This window comes from Delphinapterus leucas, chromosome 10 (genome assembly GCF_059928025.1).
Source record: "Delphinapterus leucas isolate spDelLeu-1000000601 "Yukka" chromosome 10, BTC_Dleu_Yukka2, whole genome shotgun sequence".
NCBI classification, from domain to species: domain Eukaryota; kingdom Metazoa; phylum Chordata; class Mammalia; order Artiodactyla; family Monodontidae; genus Delphinapterus; species Delphinapterus leucas.
Window position 1 is genome coordinate 70487170 of NC_143138.1, and position 13608 is coordinate 70500777.

Below are 13608 nucleotides of genomic sequence, written 5' to 3' on the forward strand. Positions count from 1 at the left end.
TAGAGAGATGGTGAGCTAATAAGTATAGAATCTGGGGAAAAAGATACACTGATAACTGTCTCTAGCCTTCTGATCTCTTGCTGGTACCCACCATTGGCTGAACCCAACTGTTGGTGTAGTTGATTTGGTTCAGACTTTCTGAGGCTTTGGGTGGAAAAGGGTGAAAAATGGGTCCGGAGGGGAATCAGAAAATATCAAGCCCACCATTGGGGGTCATTTTCAGTCATAACACCCAACGTGTGAAGCAAATAGAACCAAGAATGTAGCCAAGCATGAGAGGCTCCAGGGGGAGGCGGAGAAGCCCTGGGGACTGTTGGTAACACCTGGAGAGGAGTGGGGAAGCCAGCCCTGCTCTTAGAGCAGAGCTACAGAGAAAGAGCAGAGGAGTCAGCTGGAAATAGCAAGAAGCACCTTGCCTTCCTATAGCCACACCAGGGTCCATTTGTTGGTCACATTTGTCTTAAGTGTACCTCCCCTTCAGAGGGTTTGGACTTCTTAGAGTGGGCCAGAAGGGATTTGATGAAAGCATCAGGAAGCACCTTTTAGGTCTGAAGATTGTAAGGATCTCTTGAATGCATTGCCAAGGGAAACTATGTCTCCTTGGGAGTTCCAGAAGCCTTTTCAGGAATATTCTGGTTGTAAATGACAGAAATTCAACTCAAATCAACTTAAATTTGATAAGAGTCTGTGAGTCCAATCTGATAATAAATAAATAAATACATAAATAAAAGAGAAGGAAACACTCTTACAGTAGAATGCCAACTACTAAATGTAGAAGAAATGATGGAGTTATAAAATTATGGTAATAATTGATTCAGGCAAGAATCTTCAGTAGATGCTAAAACTAGCAGGTGAAAGTTTGATGAAGAACAGGACATTGACAGCCTCAAAGTATCTGCCCACAAATTGCTTATTAATTACAAAGGGAATTATAGCAGCTTTATTACGGATAAACCATCTTAAACAGGTAATCAAAGGTAATATCATCAGTAATGACACAAAGTGCCTTCAGATGTGATGACGAGGAAAAATACACCAAAGATTTCCAAAGGACTCTTTTGGAAAATCTGGTGTTTATGGCTCATATAGTCAATTTTATTTTGAGATCAGTTGTCTACAAAAAGTAACTGGGTGAGGGAGGGAATGATTAATTGACTTGCAGGATTATTTATCCTTCAGGAGAGAAAAAGTGTTCTGTGGTTTAGCTTAACTAACTTTAGAGCGCTTTTTTTTTTTGGTCCATCTGAATCAATTGTTATTTTCTAAGAGTGCTCTGACTTCCTTCCTATGATCCTTTACAATAAAATTCTGGTGCAGCACACTGATTCCCTTGTCAAATGTGGTGGTGGAAACACGAATGCAGCATGAGTATCCCTCTCAAAAAAAATAGAGACTGAGAGAATGGGTCTCTGGAGTCTCATAGTTTTTGTTCTCTTGGGAGCAAAGAAGATGGGCCCAGTTTTTCCTCCCCCATTGTCATCTGTTCTGTATAAGTACAAGACGAATATCAGAGGCTACAGCTGTGGTCTGAGCACAGAGTAGATGTTGAAATAATCTGTCAGTATTACAGAGTGTCATTCACTCTCTGGACCATGACAGAATGTTCTCTGGGTCAGAGTAAACCATGTGCACTTTTGTGGAAACCTGGAAAAGAGATGATTTGGAGAAAATGGATATGCATCAAATAATGTATGTCTGCTTAGATGAAGGTTTTGAAGCTGTGAAACATTGATGCTGTTATACGCAAGTCTGTTAACAGCTTGGGTGTCAGCCCGGTTGCTCTTCCTGGGGTAGCAGGTCTGTGTACAGGCTCTGAGTTTATTGCTACGACGGTCCATTAGAACTGATCAGTTGTTAACCTGGGTTCCACTGACCTCTCTACAACACCTGCCAGTGGATTGTTTTTATCAAAAAAATTTCAGAGTACCATCTGCTTACCATGAAGTAATGTTGAGGAGGTTTCCATGCTATTAGCTTGGGAAGAGCAGAGGGAGCTGGGAGTCTGTTTTCCTACAGAAAAAAAAAATGTTTTTGTGACATTTCCTAAACTGTACAGCTTCAAGTTACATAGTCTTAGCACCCACTCCAGCATCCCATTTCCAAAATAAAAAGGAAATGCTGGATCTGCCTCTTCTTTCACTTTAGGTTGGAGTCTTCGCGTCTTTGCATCATCATGTGCTTTAAAAGTGAAGAATTTGTTTTTCGTTGGTAGAATCATCAAAAATTACCAAAAGAAGGTCATGCCTCCTTATTGTCAGGATTTTATTTACCATTTAAATTTCCTCTTACAGTTTCTCCAGAGGTTTAGCCTTTTCTTTTTGAGTTTATAGCCTTGACATTGGTAGTCCCTTCTGTAGGTCCTAAAATATGGCACTAGGTTGTTAGTTCTTAACAAAAACTATGTTGGGGCAAGAGGCAAAATATAGCCTTTGAAGGGCAGCATATGTGAACAACCCACAGTGCAGTGTCCTGCACACAAACCAGAGCTGCGTGGGTTCATTGGCTGGAAACCTTTCTTGTGGACACTGGTGTCTGTTTAGCCCTTGGGCTTGTCCCCCTGTATGGTGTCCTGTGGGTTCCAGACTGGCCTCTTGGTTTTGTTCTTTGTTCCCTGATATTTCCATTAGGGCACTTTTCGGTTAGAATTGATGCAAACACAGGCCTTGTTAAAATGGCATCTTCCCTTTTTTTAACTGCATTCTTTGAATTAACATAGGTTTTTAATGTAGAGCACATATGAGATTGATAATTATAAGAAAAGAGTTTAAAAACTGTCTTAATTATCACATATGATCATTTTAGCATTTCATTCTCGTTATGTTGATGGGGCAAGGGTGGGGTGGTGGGGGCAGCCCCTAGCCCTGATTATCCTAGCTATTGATGAATTTCCAGAAAACTAGGTCTGTGCATGTAGTATAATTCAGAGAGAAGCCTTCTCCTCTTACTTATTCTTTCTTTTGGGGTTTTTCTACTGGCAGCGAAGAAGAAAAAAGTCCTTTTGACAGTTTACTAAAAACCTGCTTATCTTTGAACTGCAAACATATTTTCTTTGAAAGCTGTCTTAAATAAGTGCCAATTGCACAGAGCTAGTGCACAGTGGGAAAAAACAAGAATTGTGGTTTTGCATTGTGTATCCTACAGAAACCTTTTTGATTACAAAGTTTTCTATAATAATTTTTCTTTGTTGCTTTGTAAGTAGTAGGCGGAAAAGGCCTGATGATATTCAGAGGGATAACAAAAGTGTGAGTGGAAGGGAACTGGGGGGATGCAGTGTCCTGAACATCCCCTCCTGGTCACTGCCGAGCTGCTGTCACCTATCTTGCACACACAGTGTCCTGATTTCAGAGTTGGGGTGAGGGGTTTGGATTGGAAGTGATGTAGAGACCACTGATGGGAAATCTCGGGGTGGGACAGCTTGTGATACTTGCTAGAGCATCTTCCTCCACCTCGTTGCCACTGCCTGTTGCATTGGGAGGCTGTGTTGAAGGAGAACCCAGGGAGGAGATAGCCACTGGGAGAAGGAAGCCTTTCTCAGAAGGCTCAGGAAGGGCATCTAGCAAACAGCAGAGTAGAGCTGTCCTTTTCCTGACAGCGTCTCCTTGCTGGCTAGTGAGGCTTTGCCCTGGGGAAAAACTGTATGTTGTGAAGGAGAGCAAAGGTCAGGTTTAGTAGAAGTACTTGCTGGGTGGAGGAGATGACTGCCCTTACAGCGTTTCTCATGTATTTCTGTTAAGCCCCAATCCATCCTTGCTCTCTTGGACTGAGTGAGGTGTTGAACTCCTTGCTGAGGGAGGAGGTGGAACACGGAAGACCCCAGAACTGGAAATAGATTTTTTTATAGAGATAGCTCATTGACTTTTGTGCACTAAACAAGAAAGGTAGGGTTCACATCTGTAGGAGAAAGAAATGAAAAGAGAAGGAAAATTTCACACTTTTTGTATTAAAATAAGCCCCTCTTTTCTGATGTAATTTATCAGGGGATCCTTTTTTTTTTCTTTTCTCCTCCTTTTTCTTTTTATCAGCTTGGCCAGGGTTCACAGTCTTCTGCATTTTAAGATCTTACATTAGATGTTTCTTAGTTAGGACTTGCCATATGTCATTTATTCACAAGACTGATATGTAAATAGTTTCTGAGGAATCTTTAAGTGTGAGCATTTAAAAGTCAAAGTAATTTCTTCGTTGTTACACGCACACACACTGTCATTTTCGTACATTTGGCTAGAACGTTATAACTTTTACAGAGAGAGCTTTGGTCTAGAGGTCTGAAAACGGAGGTTCTGGTAGTTCTGGTCCCAACTGGACCATTTACTTGCTCAAGGAACTGATTGCTCATCCATAAAAAGACAGATTGTAATATCTAGATGATTTCTAAGATCTCATTCATCTTTCATGTGCCAAGATTCATTCAACAAATAGTTATCAGTGATGTCCTGTGGGTCAGGTACTGGGTTTTGGATATGGCCAAGAGCTAGACAGATGCTGTCTTTGTTCTCATGGAGCTCACGCTCTAATGTGAGTGACAGATTTTAAAGACATGATGACAGAAATAATTTTAAAATTTTGATCATGATGAGTGACATGAAACATAAGCAGGGACTTCCCTGGTGGTCCAGTGTTAAAGGATCTGCCTCCCAATGCAGGGGACACAGGTTCGATCCCTGATTGGGGAACTAAGATCCGACATGCTGTGGGGCAACTAAGCCCGTGCGCCGCAACTACTAAGCTAACGCACCTCAACTAGAGAGCCTGCGTGCTGCAAACTTCAGAGCTCACGTGCTCTGGAGCCTGTGCGCCACAACTAAAGAAGAGAAAACCCACGTGCCACAACTAGAGGGAATTCCACACGCCGCAACTAAGACCCAATGCAGCCATAAAAAAGAAGGGAGAGAGGGAGTGAGGGAGGAAGGAAGAAGAGAAACATAAGCACAGGGCATAATTACAGTGCAGGACAGGAGACCTTGCCTGGTCTGGGAGTTCAAGGGACCTTGGTGCAAATCCCTGAAGAATGAGTCTTGACTGAGTGGTGAGTAGATTTACGTCCTCCAGGGCTAGAAGAAATCTCCCTGCAAAGTTATAAGTTATAGCCAGGGGAACAAAAACAATAGTGTGTGCATTTCCGGTGCATCTGTGTGTGTGTGTAACAACAGAGAACCCATAATACCTGCATTTTCCATAAATGCAAAATTAAAATTATTTTATCTACTTTCCATATAATAGTGTTTCTCACCTAGTGATACTTTATTGTTGCCTCTTTAATGATGCTTATCATTTCTTATCCTGTTAGTTTTATTCATGTTTGTCCATTTGTTGCTTAATTTAAATTTATTCAGAACTCAGCACCTGATAGGCCCTGTTCTAGGTTGTGGGACTTCCGTAAACTGAGATGTGACCCTCATCCTCCAGGAAAGTTCTGATCTCCCTTTTTAAGATATGTTTCGTTAGTTGTTACTTTAAGGATTACAATAGGCATCTTTAACTTAAGTGCACAGTGTATCTTGAGTTAATTTGCTGTGCGAAGTACCACTCCATCTGAAACAGGAATAGTGTACTTCTGCCTACCACTTTCCTTCATGTAATCATATATTTTACTATTATATGTGTTATAAACACTGTAAGATGTTATTTTGTTTTAGTTTTGCTTTAAACAGCTGTCTTCTAAAAATTAAATAAGAAATAAGGTAGTATGTATTGATATTTACCTACACATTTACTGTTTCTGGCACTCTTCATTTCATTGAGTTTCCTTCTGTTATCATATCTCTTCAGCCTGAAGAACGTCTTTTAGCTTTTTTTTTTTCCTTTTGGCATTGAAGGTCTGGTAGCAACAACTTCCCTCAGCTTTTGGTTAGCTAAAAATATCTGTATTTTGCCCTCATTTTTGAAGGATAATTTTGCTGGATACAGAATTTTTACTTGACAGTTTATATTTCTCTTTTACCACTTTGAAGATATCATCCCATTCTCTTCTGATCTTTAATGTTTCTGATGAAATGTCCTCCATCATTTTTATCTTTGTTCCTCTGGATACACTGAGTCATTTTTCTCTCATGCTTTCAAGATTTCTTTCTCCTTATCTTTGATTTTCAGTATACTATACAGTGTGATAGGTTAAGGGTGTTACTAGATGTGATTTTCTTTATATTAATTCTGCTTGGAGCTTGCTGAGATTCTTGTATATTCTCACCATATTTGGAAAATTTTTAACAATTATTTCTTCAAAATTTTACCTGCCCCATTCTTGTTACATTTTCTTCTGGAACTTAAGTCACATCTGTGTTTGATTGCTTAATATCATCGCACAGATCAGTGTGGCTCTTTGTTTAGTTTGTTTCCAGTCTATTTTCTATTAATTGGTCTCCAAGTTTACTAGCCCTTTTTTTTCTGTGGTCTCCAATCTACTGTTAAACTCATCCAGGGAATATTTTATTTCATGTATTGTACTCTTAGTTCTAGAATTTTCAATAAATCTTTTTTTTAGTTGAAGTATAGTTGATTTACAATGTTGTATTAGTTTCTAGTGTACAGTGAAGTAATTCATATATATATATATTCTTTTTCATATTCTTTTCCATTATAGGTTATTACAAGATAATGAATATAGTTCCCTGTGCTATACAGTAGGACCTTGTTGTTTATCAAATCTTTTAAAATTGATTTTATTTCCTGCTGAAATTCCCCATCTGTGCACCAATTATGTTCATGATTTCTTTTAAGTCCTCAGACATATCTACAATAGATGTTTTAAATTCCTTCTCTGCTAATTCCAGCATCTAGGTCATTTCTGTTTCTATTGAGTGCTGTTTTCTTTTGAAGCCACATTTTTTTTGCTTCTTCACATGTCTAGTAATTTTTGCTGTAGGTTAGGCATTGTGTTATGTCTTCGAATGATTTTTATAAATTTCCTCATTGTAACTTAGTATAGTTCCATTCATGTAGCAGATGTCCTAAAAATACCAAATTTATTGAATCCAGTTAAGTTGGATTTAGGAAACAGTTATTAAAGAGATGAAGAGAATGATCAACTATACATAATAGGGAAGACTCCAGTGGTTTAATCTTCTGCACTCTAACCATGTAAGTAGTGAGTACAACATAGACTTCTTTGTTCCAAAAATACCACAAGGCCATCTTCTAGCTGAAAGAAAGACAAAAATGCATTTCTGTTATAGAATCTTGGACCGCAAACATTGTTTCTCAAAAGTTTATAATTTCTATACCTTAATTATATTGCTACCGTCCCCTGTTCTAAATCCAGATAAAAATATTACTATTAACAAATTTAAAGACAGAAAGTGCAACTTTATAGCAATGGTAATTGATTTGGTTTTGTTTGAACAGTCACCTTACTTAATAGTTCAGAGGGGAAAAATGACATTATTTGCTCCTCCCAGAGTTATCATTTATTTGTCTGTGGAATGTTTTTACATTAGTGACTCTCTTTTTTCTTTGCTACTTATGTGTTTAGAAACCTAGGTCTTTTATCTTTAATTTTAGCAATAATGAATAATCTAATAAAACCCCTATGTGTTTCCCCTTTGTCCTAGTCTTTCTTGTTACAACATTCTTTTTTCTATCATGACCATGTATACCTTAATTTGTAGGTAATAGTGTTTAGAGAAGTCTGAAATGTTGCTTTAGAAAGCCCTTTCTTTTCCTATCAAGTCATTGGTTCTTTTGTGATTCTTTTTTATCTTGGGTTTTCTCAATTGGGCTTTCTCAAAACTGGGAATGTTTATTTAAAATAAATATTTGTTTAAAACATGTTTGTTTTAAATATATGTTAAACATAGTAAAACACCACCAATTCAGACTTTATTAAACATTTCAATTAAACAAATACTTTTAAAGCACAGTTTTATTGTTTCCGCATACACAGTGTGATTGTGATGTTTCAGATATCAGCCAGTTTGGAAAGGGGACATTTTGGGACATCGAGACCCTCTGGGCATATCTATAGTTATAATTAGATAAACACTTAGTGGTGCTGTTAACCATAATATCAGAGTCCCATAGTACATTGCCAGAAACCTTAGTGTCTTTCATTAAGATGGCTGACTGCAGAGGTCATTGGCAGATCCCAGAAATTACCTTGGGGTCTTTCTCCAGCAAATTCTTTGGCAGCCCTTAGGAATGCCAGAATGCCTCTAGGTTGCTGATTTCATCAAGGGTCTTGTGGTCTAGGAATTTGCCAACTGCTATTGAATTTTTAAAGTACAGCTTGAATCTGGTGGCAGTGTAGAAAGTAGACACCTCAACAGAAATTTTGTAATCTCATTTAAGCCTGTTTGTTAATAAAGCACCTGATACGTACACAGATGAATTAATTCTCATGTTTTCTACTTTCAGTTTAGTTTGTGGGGTAGGTCTTTATAATATAAATAACTCCAAGTATGTGCATTTGGTATAGTAATCCTAATTGTTCAAATTAAAAAAATTTCATGACTGACATTTTTAGGATAGCTCTCTTTGCTGGTTAATTAATACTAATAGAATATAAGAACAATGATAAGAGTAATAGGTGCCATTATTTAAAATGTATTAGGTATAGGCAGTGGCTTAAATGCTTCCCAGGCATTATCTCATTTAATTCTTCTCCCCACAGTCATGTGAGAGAGATACTGTTATTATCTCCATTTTACATAAGGAGAAACTAAGACTGAGAGGCCACACGTTGGGCCCAAGGTTATACCACAGTGGATGGACCAGCCAAGATTCACACCTGAGACTGTCTGGCTCCAAAGACCAATCAGTTATGTTGCCTCATGGAATCACAAATTTTAACACTGACCTTAAATTGCACTGGACAAAATCTTAATAAGAAATAAATTTAAGACGAAAGTTATAGTGGGTTATTTAATAGGTCTATCAAAAAGAAAAAGGTCTATCAAATACATCAAAAAGAAGTTTTCTAGAATGGTAAATCCTGACCCATGAACCTATGTAATAAAAAAATCTCTTAATAAGATATAATGATTTAGTAAAAATGATTAAGCATCACTTTACTGGTATTATTAGTAATGGACAGAAGGGAGACATCCCTCATTTGGTAATTGGATCTACTATCTACATAGTAACCACTGTGACTTTTTAAAAATACAAGTTACTTATTACTTATACTATTTGCTTATACTAAGAACAAAGTCTGGATGTCCCACATACCTTACAGAGCGCCACACAACTTTCTCAAGATTGCAGGTGGATTAGCAGCTACTTCCCTTTCCTTCATGTCTGCTATGTTCCTGCCTTACTCCTTCTGTTCTTTGAGCTCCCCTATACGATTTGTTTGTTTATTTTCTGTCTCCTCCAGCAAAACATGAGCTCCATGAGAGCAGGCACCTGACATCTAGTCATATGTCCACAAATATTTGTTAGAATTAATTGAAATTCATAATGGTGATACAGTCACTAAAATCCGCAGCTGACTGGTAATCACCAGCATCGTTGGTAATTCATAAAGTTGTCATCTGTTTATTTCAACTAGAAAAAGCTAATTCTTTCTTAAAATAAATACTTATGGCGTGACCAGAAGTGATTCAATTATTGCTGTAACATTCAAAGACATTTTCGTATATTAATGGCAGCTTTTATTGAAGCAGTTGGCTTTTGTTGTTACTTATAATAAATTCATGAATGGCTAATTTTCTTAATCTAAATGAGATTTTTCTGCCATTTAATATGTTACAAATATATGAGTATACTAATTATGAAGATAACTAATTATATTTAATGAATATTATGTGAAATGAGTATCAAGTTATTTTATTAAACAGTTATGTTCTTATAGAGAAAACATCTTTAAAATTGGAAAGGAGAAAAATTAGAAGGGAAATATGCTCTTACAACCTAGGTTTCCTCTCTTGGGCAGGTCCCCACCCACCTTCCTAGCTCCCATAATCAGCGCTACAGACACCATATGTCTGTGCAGGAGTAGCCTCTTACATCACAAGTAGGAATTCAGAGGAGACATAATCAGCGTTTAAGAATGAGTCTTTGACAGCAATAACGGGCGTGACTTGAGGTCATATGTGAAATCTTTGTCATCTAACATTATAATCTCCTTAGAATACCTTTAAAAGACATAAAAATCAGCCCCTTACAGAAAATCCTTGATCTGACATTTCACTTGTCCATAGCAAAATACAACAACAACGAAATAAATAACAGGCTTCAAAACAAAGCAGCTTTTCTCATGCTGGTAGTCATTAATAGAGGGGGGAAAAAAGTAATTTTTTTCTCTTGGAGTATTGCATTAGTAGCTAGGGGCCTTGAAGTTTTGCTAATCAGCTATGTGACCTTGGTTAAATCACATTTCCTTTCAGACTTCATGTTACCTCTGGTAAATGAGGGCATGAGACTGGTTTGATTTTCCTGCCTGGTCTAGAACTGCCTAAGTCTGTGAGGTTGTGATTTTTTACAGGGAAAGGATAGCAATTATTTTTCCATAGAGTGAGGGTATTCTTTGAGGAAATCCAGCAACATCTACAGACATAGCATTGTCCTAAGGGAAACATCTCTGAGAAGAAAATCTCTCTATTCTTTCCTCCCCACAAATAGATATAAACTTCCTACTTTAAAGCTGGAACAGAGAAATTTCAAGGAAATATTGCTTGATTGGATCATTCACAGACCGCCCCCGCCTCCGTAAATTATTTGATCATTTTAGATTTAAGGGGGTTCTTTTGAATAATATAAAGGACACTTTTTTTTTTTTTTTTTTTGGTGTGTGATTTTAAGAACTTAACTCTGGAATGTAAATGCCTTGACGCCAAACCGTAGTTTCTGTATGGTTAAAGAAATTCAGAACCAAATTAAACCTTTGCTTTTGCCTTATTTAGCAGTGATTATGTCGTGCATGTGAATATATTCATAATTGATCCTTCTTCCTAAAAGTTTTCAGGTGGCTGAGACCATGTAAACACCATGAAAAAAATTTTTTTCTAGGTTTTAAAGCCTTTTGTCCTCTCATTCTACATGAGATTGACTGAAATGTAGAAGTTGTTCTGGTTAAAAGGAGCAAGATTGGAGAGCTGGAGGAGGAATTACAGCTTATTAGTAATATTTTCTGAAACCCAGGTCAGAAGAACAATGGGCCACAAACAGCTTTTGTCTGGTCAAAAAGCCGTTTTGATTACAAGGAGATACAAAAGGATTCATTATGTCTGCTTATATTTGCTGATTAATATTCTGGGTGAGGTAGATGTTAGCTATCTTCTGAAGAGAGAAAGACACAGATTTGAATCCTGGCTTGTTTTTTCTTGCTGGTGGTGAGACCCACGGCAAATTTCCTAGCCTGTTGGAGTCTCAGTTTCTTCTGTATATTTAGGATGGTGATACTCTCCCTGTAATGCTGTCAGGTTTCCACGGGCTTATTGATCTACATGAAGTATTGAGCACACTGTCTGGTACAGAACATGATCCCAGTTCAGGGTAACCATTATCATTACTGTGATCATTATTTTGACCAATACTCTTGAAATACAAAGAAGTTGATTACATTCATAATTGCTTATTTAGTCTCTGCCTCCTTTGAGGGCTGTGAGTTCTGTGGGGCAGGGACCACATCTGTTTCTCAGTTTGTGATCAGAGCTAGGCACACAGCTGGCACTCAATAAATATCTGAAGAAGGGGTGAATGGCTGATGGAAAAAAATGGAGGATCATCTCAAGAGTGAGATCCCCACTAGAAAGAAGGTTAAAAGCATCATTTGCTCAAGAGAAAAAAATGCGATGCTGCTAGCAGAATTGGGCAGCAGGAGGGCTGTGCATGCTCAGAGCCTGAGCCATTTCTAGCCTTTTTGGGACTTTGGTGGGAGACAGGATTGGGTGTTTTGTGTCCATGGAGGGGTTGAACTCAGACTCTCTTTGGCCACACCTGTGCCTTCCTGGGTGTGTGCGGCAGATGGTGGGAGGCCCCTAGGTAGGCAGAGAGAGCAAAAGACCTGGAACAATTTCCCTTCATAATCATCAGACAATTTTGGAGCACTGGGTTAGCTAATTGTTCACTTTTTCTTTCATTGTTGTTTTAAAAAGGGTCTTTATCTGTCCGAAGAGAAACACAAATAAGAGACTGGTGTTAGGACATATTTTATATTCCTCTTCCAATTGCATTAATGGTTTTAAAGGAAATCTCTCTTGTAATTGCCTTAAGCATTCTGTCTTTATTATTAAATACCAGCCATTTATTATGTTCTACACTTCTTTTTGACTCTGTATGCCATTTTTTCTGGGAACTTCTGAATTTAAAATGATTGAACTGTAGGGCACATGGTTCTGGGAGCATGCCCTCTCATTTAAATCTCCAGGAGCACCACCATGCTCTTAGAATGTCTTAGCAGAGACAGATGTCTGGAGTCCAGGCCTTTATTCATTTCACTTTCAAAGACAGCATAACTATCAGATTAAAAATCAGCAAAACTCTGTTTGCTTTGGAGCCAGCTGTATCCCACTTTTTAGGTCTCATATGCCCCAACCCCAACTCTGGGTTCTGATCTTGAATCTCGGTCACATCTCAGCTGGGTCCACGTCCAGTCTCAGGTTATTTGAGAGGAGTTGCAAGACCTTGACTCAGAATCACAAGGTACGCCTTAAACTTTAGACTGTCAGGTGAAATAGCATTTGGGGGGCTATGACTATCATATTTAATCTTCATACCAATCTGGTGAGAGTAGGTACTATGATAACCTCACTTCATGAATGATAAAACTGGCATTCAGAGAAGTTAAAAAGTTACCCAAAGTCACACGGTACAGCGTGATGAACCCTTGGATCAGAAACTAACTGGTTTTGATTCCATGAACAGTGCTTAAATACTACGCTTTTCAGAAAGCATTTGTTTATGAATATTTATTTTCTAGGGATTTCTTTGATCTGGTGTGGATGGGTGATTGGAAATTGTAAGTAATTTGGAAAGCAGACTACCAAAAGTACAGGTTGATTTCAGTTGAGTCAGTAGCTGTTGTTTTTATTTTCTTGTCTCATTGGACTACAGAATTGTCTCCTTCAGTATTTGATGCTATTGTTGTATATTTTCTGAAGTCACTGTTTATAAGCCATATGATACTCTTTCCAGGGTGGGGGCTCTGCTCCCAGATGAAGAAAGAAGCACCTCTGGCAAGATGATTCTGCAGTGAGTTTGGTGGTAGTGTGGGAACATCTGTCATCTGCAGTGTTTCTATACCAAAGGCCCTGAGTATTCATTCATTCATTCGTTCATTTGTTCATTACTTTCTTGGATCTACCTGCAAAGGAAAAGATTCTAGAATATTTTCCCTGGGACTTGGGACAGTAGCCAGGGTGCCAGCCACAATTGGAGGTGCCTGATACAGTGAGTCAGACATAATGTGCTCTCTTTGTTTGCTTCCTCTGCCTTTTTTCTATTCTCTTTAAGTTTAATAGACAAAAGATGGGGAAAAGGCAGAGCAGGTGACACCCACTCTTGAGCAAGGAGGGCCTTAGGGGTCGGTCCCTTGGGAGTGTCTGCAGATGGGATTTAAGTTATTGATGTATATTCTTCCAATGTGGCAGAAACCAACTCTGGATTTGAAAAGTTCACCTGGACTGCACAGGGGGAGAGCTGTTTTTGGCAGATTTGCTTTTCTGAGAGAGGCAA